This window comes from Sminthopsis crassicaudata, chromosome 1 (genome assembly GCF_048593235.1).
Source record: "Sminthopsis crassicaudata isolate SCR6 chromosome 1, ASM4859323v1, whole genome shotgun sequence".
NCBI classification, from domain to species: domain Eukaryota; kingdom Metazoa; phylum Chordata; class Mammalia; order Dasyuromorphia; family Dasyuridae; genus Sminthopsis; species Sminthopsis crassicaudata.
The window spans coordinates 212,037,565-212,052,038 of NC_133617.1; the positions used below are offsets into that span (position 1 = coordinate 212,037,565).

General features: G+C 33.9%; 1 protein-coding gene across 4 annotated transcripts in view; it reads left to right on the forward strand.

Annotated features, from left to right (window-relative positions):
- Positions 1-14,474, forward strand: part of CDH19 (cadherin 19) — a 230,725-nt gene that overhangs the window by 68,384 nt on the left and 147,867 nt on the right. Inside the window, exon 2 of one of the 4 annotated variants that reach the window (XM_074274243.1) lies at positions 6,216-6,354. The exons of the other annotated variants lie outside the window; for them this stretch is intronic. The gene's annotated coding sequence lies outside the window, so the exon portion shown is untranslated. The remainder of the gene's footprint in view (positions 1-6,215; positions 6,355-14,474) is intronic. 4 annotated transcript variants of the gene reach the window in all.

Here is a 14,474-nt window from a genome sequence, read left to right on the forward strand (position 1 = left end):
ATGTTTGAGACTGGATTTACAAATCTAGAATATCTCCTGTTAATTAAGTGCATATTTAATATCTACAGTTAAATTCTTTGGGTGTATCCCACACATTTTGGTATGATGTCTCATTATTGTCATTTTCTTGGGTGAAGTTATTAATTATGTCTATGATTTGCTGTTTTACCCAATCATTCTTTAGTATAAGATTATTTAGTTTCCAATGATTTTTTGGTCTATTTTCCCCTGGCTTTTTATTAGATGTAATTTTGATTGCATTATGGTCTGAAAAGGATGCATTTACTATTGCTGCCTTACTGCATTTGATTTTGAGGTTTTTATGTCCTAGTATATGATCAATTTTTATATAGGTTCCATGAATTGCTGAGAAGAAAGTATACTCCTTTCTGTCTCCATTTAGCTTTTGCCAAAGATTTATCATATCAAACTTTTCTAGTATTCTATTTACCTCTTTAATTTCTTTCTTATTTATTTTGTGGTTTGACTTATTTAATTCTGAGAGTGCAAGGTTGAGATTTCACACTATTATAGTTTTGCTGTCTATTTCTTTTTTCAGCTCTCTTAATTTCTCTTTTAAGAATTTAGATGCTGCACAACTTTGTGCATATATATTTAATATTGATACTGCTTCATTATCTATGCTACCCTTTAGCAGGATCTAATGCCCTTCCTTATCTCTTTTAATTAGATCAATTTTTGATTTTGCTTGATCTGAGATGAGGATGGCTACCCCAGCTTTTTTGGCTTCACCTGAACCATAGTAGATTCTGCTCCACCCTTTTACTTTTAGTTTGAATGTATCACCCTGTTTCAGGTGTGTTTCCTGTAAACAACATATAGTAGGATTCTGACTTTTAATCCAGTCTGCTAACTGCTTCCTCTTTATGAGGGAGTTTACCCCATTCACATTTATGGTTAGAATGACTGATTCTATATTGCTTGCCATCCTGTTAACCCCTGCTTATGCTTTTCTCCTTTCCCTCTTACCCCCCTACCCAGTATTAAACTTTTGTACACAACTTGCTTTCCACAGCCCTCCCTTTTTGTATCCCTCACTCACCTTACAGTTCCTCTTCCTATTTTACCCATTTTTCTCACAATTTCTGTATTGTCTTCCCCTTAGCTTACTCCTTCCCACCTACTTTTCAATGAAGTGGAAGAAGTTTCACCATAAATCGAATATGTCTATTGATACACACTATGTTCATCTCCCTCCTTTCTTTTTCTCAGATATTAAAGGTTACCTTTGCCTCTTCATGAGATGTAGTACCACCACTTTACCCTTTTTTATGATATAATTTCCTTTCTACTTCTAGTTTCTAGGAAAAATTATACATGTGTTCTTTACATATCTTTATGGCAGAAATATAGTTCTCAAGATTTCTTTTTACCTTTTTAGAAATCTCTTGAGTTCTGTATTTGAAGATAAAATATTTTGTGTAGGTCTGGTTTTTTCATCAAGAATAGATGGAATTCATTTATTTTGTTAAATGTCCATCTTCTTCCCTGGCAAACGATGCTCATTTTTGATGGGTAAGTTATTCTTGGGTGCATACCAAGTTCCTTAGCCTTTTCAGAATATCATGTTCTAGGCCCTTCGTTCTTTTAATGTGGATGCTGCTAGATCCTGCGTTATCCTTATTGTGGCTCCTCCATATCTGAATTGCTTTTTTCTAGCAGCTTCCAGTATTTTTCCTTCATCTGATGGTTCTTGAACTTGGCCAATATATTTCTTGGCGTTTTGATTTTAAAGTCCCTTTCCATAGGTGATCATTAAATTTTTTCAATGTCTATTTTACCCTCTGTTTCTAAAATGTCTGGGCAGTTCTCTTTGATAATTTCCTGGAAAATAGTGTCCAGGCTCCTTTTTTCCTCACATTTTTCAGGGAGTTTGATTATTCTCAAATTGTCTTTCCTGGATCTGTTTTCCAGGTCTGATGTCTTTCCAATAAGATACTTGATATTCTTTTCAATTGTTTCATTTTTCTGGTTTTGCCTGACTACTTCTTGGTTTCTCCTTGAATTATTAATTTCTACTTGTTCGAGTCTAATTTTCAATGATGTATTTTCTTCACTTATTTTTTTATATGTTTTTGTAATTTTCCAATTGAGTTTTTTTAAGTGAGTTTTTTTCTTCTATGGAATTTTTTCCATTTCATCCATTTTATTTCTGAGAGAGCTGTTTTCTTTTTCCAGCTCACTAATTCTGTTTCCTTGGAGTTGTTTGCCTTTTCTAATTCACTAATTTTATTTCTCAATGATTTGTTTTCTTTATCCACTATGTATTTAAATGTGTGGAATGACTTCTTCAGACTCTCTTGTCAAGCTTCCCTTTGCTTTTCCCATTTCTCTTCTATCTCTTTTGTGAGAGCCTTTTTGATTTCCTCCATGAGATTCTTTTTTATTTAGGAGCAGCTAATATCCCCTTTAGGGGAGTCCTCTGGAGACAATCTGCTTTTAGTGCCCTCAGTATTTGAAGTCTGCTCTCTCTCCATACAGAAGCTGTCAATGGTTAGAGCCCTTTTAAAATTTTTGTTCATTTTTTCAGAATGGGAATCAAAGAAAATAAATTGACAAGAGAAACAATTGGTATATTTCTGGGGGGGATGGGGCTGGACTATGTTACCAGGCTTCCTCTACAGACTGAGGGAGACAGCAGGAAGGCACTTGCAGGACAGCGATGGCTATGCTCTGTCTGTGCTCTGAGGCTCTGAGAAAACACTGAGTCACTCAGGGTGGGGATGGGGGTGGCCAGTCAATAGAGATGCTAGCTTTCCTGGGGTTTTATTCTTCACCTCCAGTGTTTACGCCCTCTCTGCTGCTCCTGGCTTGCTGCCAAGATGGAGGATCCACACTGGGGTAAAAGTCTTTTCACAGAAATGAAAGAGATTGTACCCCTCCCCCCTTTGGTCTGTAGTGTGAGCTGTCTGTCTTACTCTGGCTGCCTGCCCTCAGTCTGAGCCCATTCTGTTCGACCCTTCCCTGAGCAAACACTGACCTTCTCTGGCAAATATCAAGGATGAATTCTATTGGTGATTATTTGTGGTATTTTCTGGTCAAGAATTAACTCTGAGGCTTGTCATGAAGTAAGTCCTGAGAGAAAACGTGGAGCTCAAGCAGCTGTCTGCCTTCACGCCGCCATCTTGGCCGGAGTCTACAGTTAAATTCTGATAACAGAGTTCAGTTTCATAATAAGACAGAATTATAGTATAATGTTTTTGTTTGTTCTTAATGAGGAATTTCAGTGTTGTAGAAAAGCTCTTAGTGAAAAACTCCTTTTACCAACGTACACAAGCAAGCATTGTTAAATCATAGAAAACTGCCTGGATCACTGAGATTATAAGTGGCTTATTCAAGTCACATAAGTGATGTTTGTTAAAAAAAAATACTTGAATACAGATCTTTCTTATTCTAAGATGCATCTAATATGTTGTCTCCATTATATTTCCTAGAGAGATAGAGCAAAAAGTGAATCCCATTGTGTACAGTCCAGAGGTAAAATTCAGTACCTAGGATTTGGGCGACAACTTGATGGTCAAGAAAATAGGAAGATCAATACTGGATATCCACATACTTTTTCTGGGGCAGGGAAAAGCTGATAATTTTAATCACTTTAAAGTTTAGGAATAAGTTTATACTAAAAAAGGTATCATGGAAAAATAATTGAGAAAAGTAAATAATCCTAGACCTAAAATGAGGTCTGGAGCAAGCAGCAAAGGGCAAGAATTTGTACGTCCATATGCTAAGAAATTTCTTTCCATTCATATAATAAACTGAATATCAGGAAAACAGATGAGAAAGACCAAGTCATTGTGAAAAAAGGGCTAAAATGGAGAAAAATGTCATCTTATCGATGGATCCCATTGACAAAAATGATCTAGACGAGTGGGATATGTGTGTGTGTGTGTGTGTGTGTGTGTGTGTGTCTGTGTGTGTGTGTGCACATAAATGTGTTTAATGCTGTACAAACCACACCCTCTCTCATATTTGAGTAGAAATAATGAGAATGCTGTGTAAAACTATCTATTGTATTAAACTACAAATATAGTAGTTATGAATTGACTCTTGCTGCTGTTTTCACATACTTTATGTCATAGACAAGAGACAAAGTCTCCAAAGGAAGTTCTTCTTTGAGGGTTAATTAAAAAAAAAAAAATCATTCTTCTTTTGCAATGATGAGCTGGTAATGTGTCACTCAATGATAAGCATGAGCTTTGTCTAATATAAGTTTCAGGACATTAATTGAGTTACTTTTTCTAGGTGTCCTTGTCTATTTATAGAAAATCATGAAAATCACATGCTGTGTCACATGATATGGGATTAGTGCTATTGATTGGCAATGCTTTCCCTTGAGGTCCTGTAGGTCTAGCCATTTTCTTAATTGCCATCTGCTATTCACAGTGAGAAGATGGGTAGAACTGAATGACACAGTTTTTCTTTCCAAAAGCAATCCAGAATATATTATATTTTGATAAGTTTTCACAGATGGAATAATTATCTTTATGTAGCCAAGAAGAGGTCATAGAGAAGAAAATCTCTCATTAGATTCAGTTTCAATCTGTACATGTCCACAGATTATAATATTTCTCATCCCTTAAATCATAATTAGTATCCATTGAAAACAATTGTTTCAAGTCACACTGGATCATTTTCCACCTATATATGTCCATGCAATATCATGTATTACTTCGAGCATGACAGTGTTTATTTGTCATAGTCACTTAGCTATGGCTGAAAAAAAAATAATGATTTTCTAGTCAATTGAAAAATGTGTTGTACATGTACATTGGGGATGATGTATCCTAAGCTGCTGATGCAAAAATCTTTCATGGAGTTTTATACGCGACACAACAGCAGAGTTTAATTTCAGATTTGGGAAAACAAATTAGTTTTAGTTATGCTATCAAGAGTCTTCAGCACTCTTTATTTTTCTTCCTCCATGTCAAATAATAAAACATAACAATGTGATACCAAGGTTATACAGTTTTTTAAATAATGAAAGACTTCAAAACTTTTTTACTCAAAAGCAGAATCATGTTATGAACGATTATAGTTCTTTAAAACTAGATTTTTAAAAGAGTATTCTATATTTGTAAAAATATGTACTTCTTATTGCTATATAAACTTTCTTAATAGTGTAAAAGTTTAAAATATCCTTTTTTTTTTTTACTTTTTTCTTATTTTCCCCCACAGAATTTTGAAATGCATTACTACAAGTTTTTATGTTTATGTAGTTTATCTAAAGTATATACATTAAATTATCTATGTGGCACTTGTTAAATACATGAATATAGTATAAATATAACCCATGTGCATAACATAATAACAGACAAATATATACACATATACATATACATTAATTATTGTAGGATTTCACTCCCTAACCATAACAACATATACTATTTCCTAAGATGTTAAGAATAATGCCTATAGTACTTTCTATACCATTATTGGCTATTTTATAGTTACATAAATATACATATACACATAAATATGTACATATATGCATGTGTGTATGTACATATACATATTTGTATATATCTACCAGGTGAAAATATTCAATAGGTTTTTGTAAGTTTCAAAAAAACCTGGGCTTTACTTTCCATTTTTCAAGTATTAAAGCTTCAGTAAAAACTTTAATGTATTTAAATTAAATTTTTAAAAAAATCATGCTATGATAACGTAATAACAACAGTGATGATGATGATGATGATGATGAAGATGATGATGATGATGATAATGATTTTGGTAATAACATTTGACATTTAAAATCATTATAAAATTTTTAAAATACTTGGTATGTTTTATCTTATTAAATTCTTACAAAAGCCCTAGGATATTAGGAACAGTAAGGTGGAGCAATGCATAAAGCTTTAGGCCTGGTGCCAAAATTAAGAGAATTCAAATTTGGCTTTAAACACTGACTAACTGTATGACCCTGGGCAAGTTTTTTTTTATCTTGCTTTGTTTCAACTTTCTCATCTTTAAATTGGAAATAAAAAATAACAGTGACCCTCTCAGGGTTACTGTGAGATGATATTATAATTGTAAATTGCCTGACACATAGTAAGCACTTTATAAATGTTAGTTATTATTTTAATTATCCTTATTCATCATATAAGAAAAAGATTTTTCAGAAGCCTCTGATATCAGTTTATTACCTTAAGGAATCTCAGTCCTGATGCTGTGTAAGGATATGGTTTGTATTGTAGAACTTGGGAACAACATTTGGAGGAAAAGAATGAAAGAAATGAAAGCCAGGGGCCATTCACATCACAGAAGATTTCACCTAAAGAAGAAATGGGTCTCATAGAAGAATATTCCAGTCAAACATGGCATCTACACCCTCAGGTACATAAATCTGTACCTGTAGTGTCCTTTCCAGAGCCCCCAAATTGGGATGCCAAAATATACTGTCCAGACTAGCTCTGTGGAGGATCTCGGGACCAATGTGAGTCCTTGGTCTTAATGAAGGAGTGAAAAAGGTAGGATATTCAGGAGGATGGTCAAAGATGGAGTCCTTATTTCAAGTCATTTCAGCCCTTAAATACCTTGGTATGATTACATCATCATAGTAAGTACCAACTAGAGAACCATTATGAGCAAGTAGTGCACTATAAGCACCCTGCTGTTGATATGTAAATGCCTCTTTTGGTAAGTATCCCTTGCTTTAAGTAGAACACAGGTGGTCACACACTCCTTGACTTCTCAGGAAAGGTAAGAGCACCAAAGGGAGGTAGGGAGCCAAACAAGACTTTGTCAGCCAGTTCCCTCTGGGCTGAAGGGTCTTATACTTTAAGGAGAGTTTCCCCACTATCTGCAGCTCTCTACATATACCACTTTTTTTTTTTTTAATTAAACAATGCTTAACAGTGGCTTTATTAAAAACAAATGTTTGAAAGTATTCAATATCAATGTATTTCAATACATATATAGGTTATACCAACTAATTTGAAATATATTCAAATCTCTCTCAAGAATTCTTCTGAATTTTCATAAAGTAAATTTATAGGCTCTTGTGACTTGAGTCCAGTATTTTAACCAACAATGATTAGCACATCATCAGTAAATTCATGTGCTGGAAATGCAAAGTTGAATGGGCAAGCCCTTTTCTGATTCTGCTGTATATATTATAGTATGATCAATGACAAGGACAGAAATAACCACCAAAATCTTCTGCATTAGCAATGAATTTGCAAACAAGATGGGTGGAGACATCTATAAGTGTGAAGCATTAATTTTTCTTTATACAATTTAAATAAATCAAGAGCATGGAAAAATAGAAGATAAGCTAAAACATGGGGTATAAGAATTTAGTTCCACTGTCTTCTCGACTAAAGAAAAATAAAGATGTCACTGAACTTATCTATTTCAAGAAATTAAAGAAGTTTCCTTCCTTGAAGGCTCATAAGAGTTAATTTAAATTAGATTGGTTGCTAAGAAGCAGAGATAATTTTACATAATGACAATATGTTCATAGATAATAAGTAAGAATATATTGTGCCATCACATTGCCATATATCTTGTATTATTATGGCTGAAAAGGAAAACCAGTTTCTGGAAATATTTGTGGCAAATGCAAATGAATATCCTAATCATTGCTAGAAAAAAAGTGTAAGGGCTTAGGTAATAAAATCCATAGAAGTTTAGTCCAGATATGTATACTTCTTAATATTATACTTTAATAAGGAACAGGTGAAAGATACAAAACTTTTACCTTCTGTCTGGTAAATGCTGTACTAGCAACCAGTAAGGTTTTCTGAAGTGGTATGCTTAACTGATATGCTTAATGTTCTGTTTAATAGTTAGAATACCTAGGTATATAGTTTCTTTTCCAGATCAGGTAATTGAAGTAAGACAGAGAGTATTATATTTAGCATTCTAATCTAGATGATTATGTGTGGATGTGTGTGTGTGTGTGTGTGTGTGTGTGTGTGTGTGTGTGTGTATGGGTGTATGCATACACATACTCTCATAAGTACATATATATGCACATATAAATGCATATACACATACATATTCTCTATACATATGTATATATATATATATATATATATATATATATATATATATATATATATATATATATATATATATATATAAAATTTGTTTTAAAGAATTGTGCTTAAAAATAGAACTCTATATGGGTATGATTATTATTATTCTTACTTTGAGCATGACTAAGATAACTGTGTGGAGGCTACTCTTTGAAAATACTCGGAAAAAAAGGCTTATGTAAATTGTCTTAGAGAAAAGAGTCAAAAGTTGCAGCATAATAAACCAAAAAGTACTAGAAAACCTCTATCTTTGTCTTTCCTCCCTCCCTTTCTCCCTCTTTTCCTTCTCTGCCTCCTTCCTTTCTTCCCTCCCTCACTCCTTTCCTCCTTCCTTCTCTCTGTCTCTCTCTCTCTCTCTCTCTCTCTCTCTCTCTCTCTCTCTCTCTCTCTCTCTCTCTCTCTCTCTCTCTTCTCTCTCTCTCTCTCTCACACACACACACACATACACACACACACACACACACACACACACACACACGTAGAGTTCTTAGGTACTCAAAACTCCCAGCTTTTACCATTGTATCTTCTGACTCATTTGCTTTAAAGCAAATATTTTTGGCTTTAAACGTTATGTAACATTTTTGCTTTCTCTTAGTTTTTGCTTTAATGTGAACTTATTTTCTCAGACCTTTACCTCAGTATACATATTTCAAAATATAATTTACACTGAATAAATTTGCAGTTTAGCAAATAATGTTAAAATATTCCAACAATGTGTGATTGAACCATGAAGCACTCTTATGATAGAGAGAAAACGACAGAGAGACAAAGAGAGAGACAAGACAGAGAGAGAGAAAATGAAGAACTAGCTTCTAAAAAAATCAAAGACTATTATTTTGGAAAAGTGATTTTGCTTTCATAATTTAGGACATTGTTTTAAAACTGAATAATATAGTTTTATAGACCCTCAATATGCATTAACACTATATATATTTTTGACAGAGAAAAAATCACAGCAAGGGGCAAAACATATTTCAGAGTTGGATGCAGGTACTCTCATGAAGGGAAAAGGAAATAATAGTTTATGAATATGTAACAGTTAAAAAGAAATGACAAAGACAAAATTAAGCATTTTGCAGATCAGTTACACTGGCAGGAATATAATGTAGCAAGAGAGCTGAGCTGAGAATTTTAGGTTTATCTTGAATACAGAAAAAACATAAAAGTTTAAATATGAGATGATAGAAAATTCAACTCATCTGAAGAATGAGGAAAAATATAAAGGTGGAATAACAGATAAAAAAGTTTTATCTACTATTTCTATTGTAATTCAAAATAATCTTTTTCATGTTCTAAATCAAAGTGCAATCTGTTAATTTAATTTTGTCACCTCATTCATATCACTTATAGTAATTTATTGGCTTCCATAGAACTTATTTATCATACATATATGCTAAGAGACTGAACTTGTTCAGGAATGGAGAAGAACTTCTTGTTTAACATTCTACAAGAATCATAAAAAAATAGTGGTAAAGTTTAGGCAGCTTTGGTGAGAGTAGAAAGGATTCTGATATTTCTTTGACTTTTAAAGGATGAGAAAATGTTTTCCAACTGGCAGTTTTTACTCCAGTTAGCACACAATCCTTGTTGGTAATCTGTCCTAGCCAACTAAATTTTGTTGAGCAATTCTCCAATAAAGGTGGAGCCAAGATGGAGTAAAGGCTAGAACTTGCCCAACTTCACTCCCAAATCATTCCCAATTCCTTTAAATAACAACATTACACATTTTAGAGTATCAGAGCACACAACAAAAGACAAACTAGAACATTTTTCCAGCAGAAGGCAAATTAGAAAGTCAGCAGAAAAGGTCTGTGATACCAGGGTAAGAGTCCAGAATGCAATCCTGGTGTAGGTCACACCAGCACAATCCCAGCCTGGCTCATGCCTCAGTCCCAGTCTTAGGCTAGGTTTTAATACCAGTCTTATGCCAGAAAAACAGGAACAAGTCTAGGACCTCTGAATCATGAGCATTACTAGTGGCTTTCAGACCTCTTAGTTGAGACACATCACAGAGGATTTAGAAGGTCAGCAGAAAAGATCTGTGGCAACATGATGAGAGTCCAGCACAATTTAAGTTCAGGCTGTACCAACACAGTCCCAAACCCAGCACCAGCATAGCAGGACTCTATTCTTTTTTTTTTTTTTTTTTTTTTTTTTTTAATTTTTTTTTATTATATATATATATATTTTTTTTTATAATATTATCCCTTGTATTCATTTTTCCAAATTACCCCCCCTCCCTTTATTCCCTCCCCCCGATGACAGGCAATCCCATACATTTTACATGTGTTACAATATAGTCTAGGTACAATACATGTGTGTGAATATCATTTTGTTGTTGCACAATAAACATTAGAATCCGAAGGTACATGTAACCTGGGCAGACAGATATTAGTGCTAACAATTTACATTCACTTCCCAGTGTTGTTTCTCTGGGTGTAGCTACCTCTGTCCATCATTGATCAACTGGAAGTGAGTTGGTTTTTCTTTATGTTGAAGATTTCCACTTCCATCAGAATACATCCTCATACAGTATTGTTGTTGAAGTGTACAGCGATCTTCTGGTTCTGTTCATTTCACTCAGCATCAGTTGATGTAAGTCTCTCCAAGCCTCTCTGTATTCCTCCTGCTGGTCATTTCTTACAGAGCAATAATATTCCATAACCTTCATATACCACAGTTTACCCAACCATTCTCCAACTGATGGACTTCCATTCATCTTCCAGTTTCTAGCTACAACAAAAAGAGCTGCCACAAACATTTTGGCACATATACATCTCTTTCCGCTCTTTAGTATTTCTTTGGGATATAAGCCCAGTACTAGCGCTGCTGGGTCAAAGGGTATGCACAGTTTGAAAACTTTTTGGGCATAATTCCAGATTGCTCTCCAGAATGGCTGGATTCTTTCGCAACTCCACCAGCAATGTATTAGTGTCCCAGTTTTCCCACATCCCCTCCAACATTCATCATTATTTGTTCCTGTCATCTTAGCCAATCTGACAGGTGTGTAGTGGTATCTCAGAGTGGTCTTAATTTGCATTTCTCTGATCAGTAGTGATTTGGAACACTCTTTCATGTGAGTGGATATAGTTTCAATTTCTTCCTCTGAGAATTGTCTGTTCATATCCTTTGACCATTTATCAATTGGAGAATGGTTCGGTTTCTTATAAATTATGGTCAGTTCTCTATATATTTTGGAAATGAGACCTTGTCAGAACCTTTGTTTTTAAAAATATTTTCCCAATTTGTTACTTCCCTTCTAATCTTGTTTACATTAGTATTATTTGTACAGAAACTTTTTAGTTTGATGTAATCGAAATCTTCTATTTTGTGATCAATAATGATCTCTAGTTCTCCTCTGGTCATAAATTCCTTCCTCCTCCACAAGTCTGAGAGGTAGATTATCCTCTGTTCCTCTAATCTATTTATTATCTCCCTCTTTATGCCTAAATCATGGATCCATTTTGATCTTATCTTGGTATATGGTGTTAAGTGTGGATCCATATCTAATTTCTGCCATACTAATTTCCAGTTTTCCCAACAGTTTTTTTCCGAATAATGAATTTTTATCCCTAATGTTGGAATCTTTGGGTTTGTCAAAGATTAGATTGCTATAGATGTACCCTTTTTTGTCCTTTGTATCTAATCTGTTCCACTGATCTACCGGTCTATTTCTTAGCCAATACCAAATGGTTTTGGTGACTGCTGCTATATAATATAGCTTTAGATCAGGTACACTTAGACCACCTTCCTCTGAGTTTTTTTCATTAGTTCCCTTGCAATTCTCCACCTTTTATTCTTCCATATGAATATTGTTGTTATTTTTTCTAGGTCATTGAAATAGTTTCTTGGGAGTCTGATTGGTATAGCACTAAATAAATAGATTAGTTTGGGGAGTATTGTCATCTTTATTATATTCGCTCGGCCTATCCAAGAGCACTGAATGTCTTTCCAATTATTTAATTCTGATTTTATTTTTGTGGCAAGTGTTTTGTAATTTTTCTCATATAATTCCTGACTTTTCTTTGGTAGATGGATTCCCAAATATTTTATACTCTCAACATTTGTTTGGAATGGAATTTCTCTTTGTATCTCTTGCTGTTGCATTTTGTTAGTGATATATAAAAATGCCGAGGATTTATGTGGATTTATTTTGTATCCTGCCACTTTGCTGAAATTTTGAATTATTTCTAGTAGCTTTTTAGCAGAGTCTTTGGGGTTCTCTAAGTATACCATCATGTCATCTGCAAAAAGTGATAGTTTAATTTCCTCATTTCCTACTCTAATTCCTTGAATCTCTTTCTTGGCTCTTATTACCGAGGCTAGCGTTTCTAGTACTATATTGAATAGTAATGGTGATAGTGGGCAACCTTGTTTCACTCCTGATCTTACTGGGAAAGGTTGCAGTTTATTTCTATTGCATATTATGCTTACTGAAGGTCTTAAATATATGCTCCTCATTATTCTAAGGAATAGTCCATTTATTCCTATACTCTCAAGAGTTTTTAGTAGGAATGGATGTTGGATTTTGTCAAATGCTTTTTCTGCATCTATTGAGATGATCATATGGTTCTTATTAATTTGATTATTAATATGGTCAATTATATTGATAGTTTTCCTAATATTGAACCAGCCCTGCATTCCTGGAATAAATCCTACTTGATCATAGTGTATTATCCTGGAGATGATTTTCTGGAGTCTTTTTGCTAATATCTTATTTAAGATTTTAGCATCAATATTCATTAAGGAGATTGGTCTATAATTTTCTTTCTCAGTTTTCGATCTACCTGGTTTAGGTATCAGTACCATGTCTGTGTCATAAAAGGAGTTTGGTAGGACTCCTTCATCCCCTATTTTTTCAAATAATTTATATAACATTGGGGCTAATTGTTCTTTAAATGTTTGGTAGAATTCACATGTGAATGGATCTGGCCCAGGGGATTTTTTCCTGGGGAGTTGATTAATAGCTTGTTCTATTTCTTTTTCTGAAATGGGACTATTTAAGCAATTTATCTCCTCCTCTGTTAATCTAGGGAGCCTATATTTTTGGAGGAAATCATCCATTTCACTTAAGTTATCAAATTTATTGGCATAAAGTTGGGCAAAGTAACTCCTTATTATTTCTCTAATTTCCTCTTCATTGGTGGAAAGATCCCCCTTTTCATTTGTACGACTATCAATTTGATTTTCCTCTTTCTTTTTTTTGATCAAATTTACCAAAGGTTTATCTATTTTATTGGCTTTTTCATAAAACCAACTCTTGGTTTTATTTATTAATTCAATAGTGTTTTTACTTTCAATTTTATTGATTTCTCCTTTTAATTTTTGTATTTCAAGTTTAATTTTTGGTTGGGGGTTTATAATTTGGTCTTTTTCTAGCCTTTTAAGTTGTAAGCCCAATTCGTTAATCTTCTCTTTCTCAATTTTCTTCAAATAAGCCTCTAAAGATATAACATTTCCCCTTATTACTGCTTTAGCTGCATCCCAAAGATTTTGATATGATGTCTCATCATTGTCACTATCTTGGGTGAAATTGTTAATTGTTTCTATAATTTGCTCTTTCACCCAGTCATCCTTTAAGATGAGATTATTCAGTTTCCAATTACTTTTTGGTCTATTTACCCCTAACTTTTTACTGAATGTAGCTTTTATTGCATTGTGATCTGAGAAGAAGGCATTTATTATTTCTGCCTTCCTACATTTAATTTTGAGTTCTTTATGTCCTAATATATGGTCTATTTTTGTATAGGATCCATGAACTGCTGAGAAGAAAGTATATTCCTTCCTATTGCCATTCAGTTTTCTCCAAAGGTCTATCATACCTAGTTTTTCTAATGTTCTATTTACTTTTTTAATTTCTTTCTTGTTTGTTTTGTGGTTTGATTTGTCTAAATCTGGGAGTGCAAGGTTGAGATCTCCCACTATTATAGTTTTACTGTCTATTTCTTCTTGCAGTTCTCCTAACTTTTCCTTTAGAAAGTTAGATGCTATACCACTTGGTGCATATATGTTTAGTATTGATATGGCTTCATTATTTATGCTACCTTTCAGCAGGATATAGTTTCCTTCCTTATCTTTTTTAACGAGATCTATTTCTGCTTTTGCTTGATCTGAGATAAGGATAGCTACCCCTGCTTTTTTGGCTTTACCTGAAGCATAATAGGCTCTGTTCCAACCTTTTACCTTTACTCTGTATGTATCTCCCTGCTTTAAGTGTGTTTCCTGTAGACAACATATTGTAGGGTTCTGCTTTTTGATCCAATCTGCTATCCGTCTCCGTTTGATGGGATCGTTCATCCCATTTACATTTACAGTTAAAATTACTAATTCTGTATTTCCTGCCATCGTATTATCCCCAGATTATGCTTTTTTCCCTTGACCCCCCTGATCCCCCTCCCCGATATTTAGTTTACA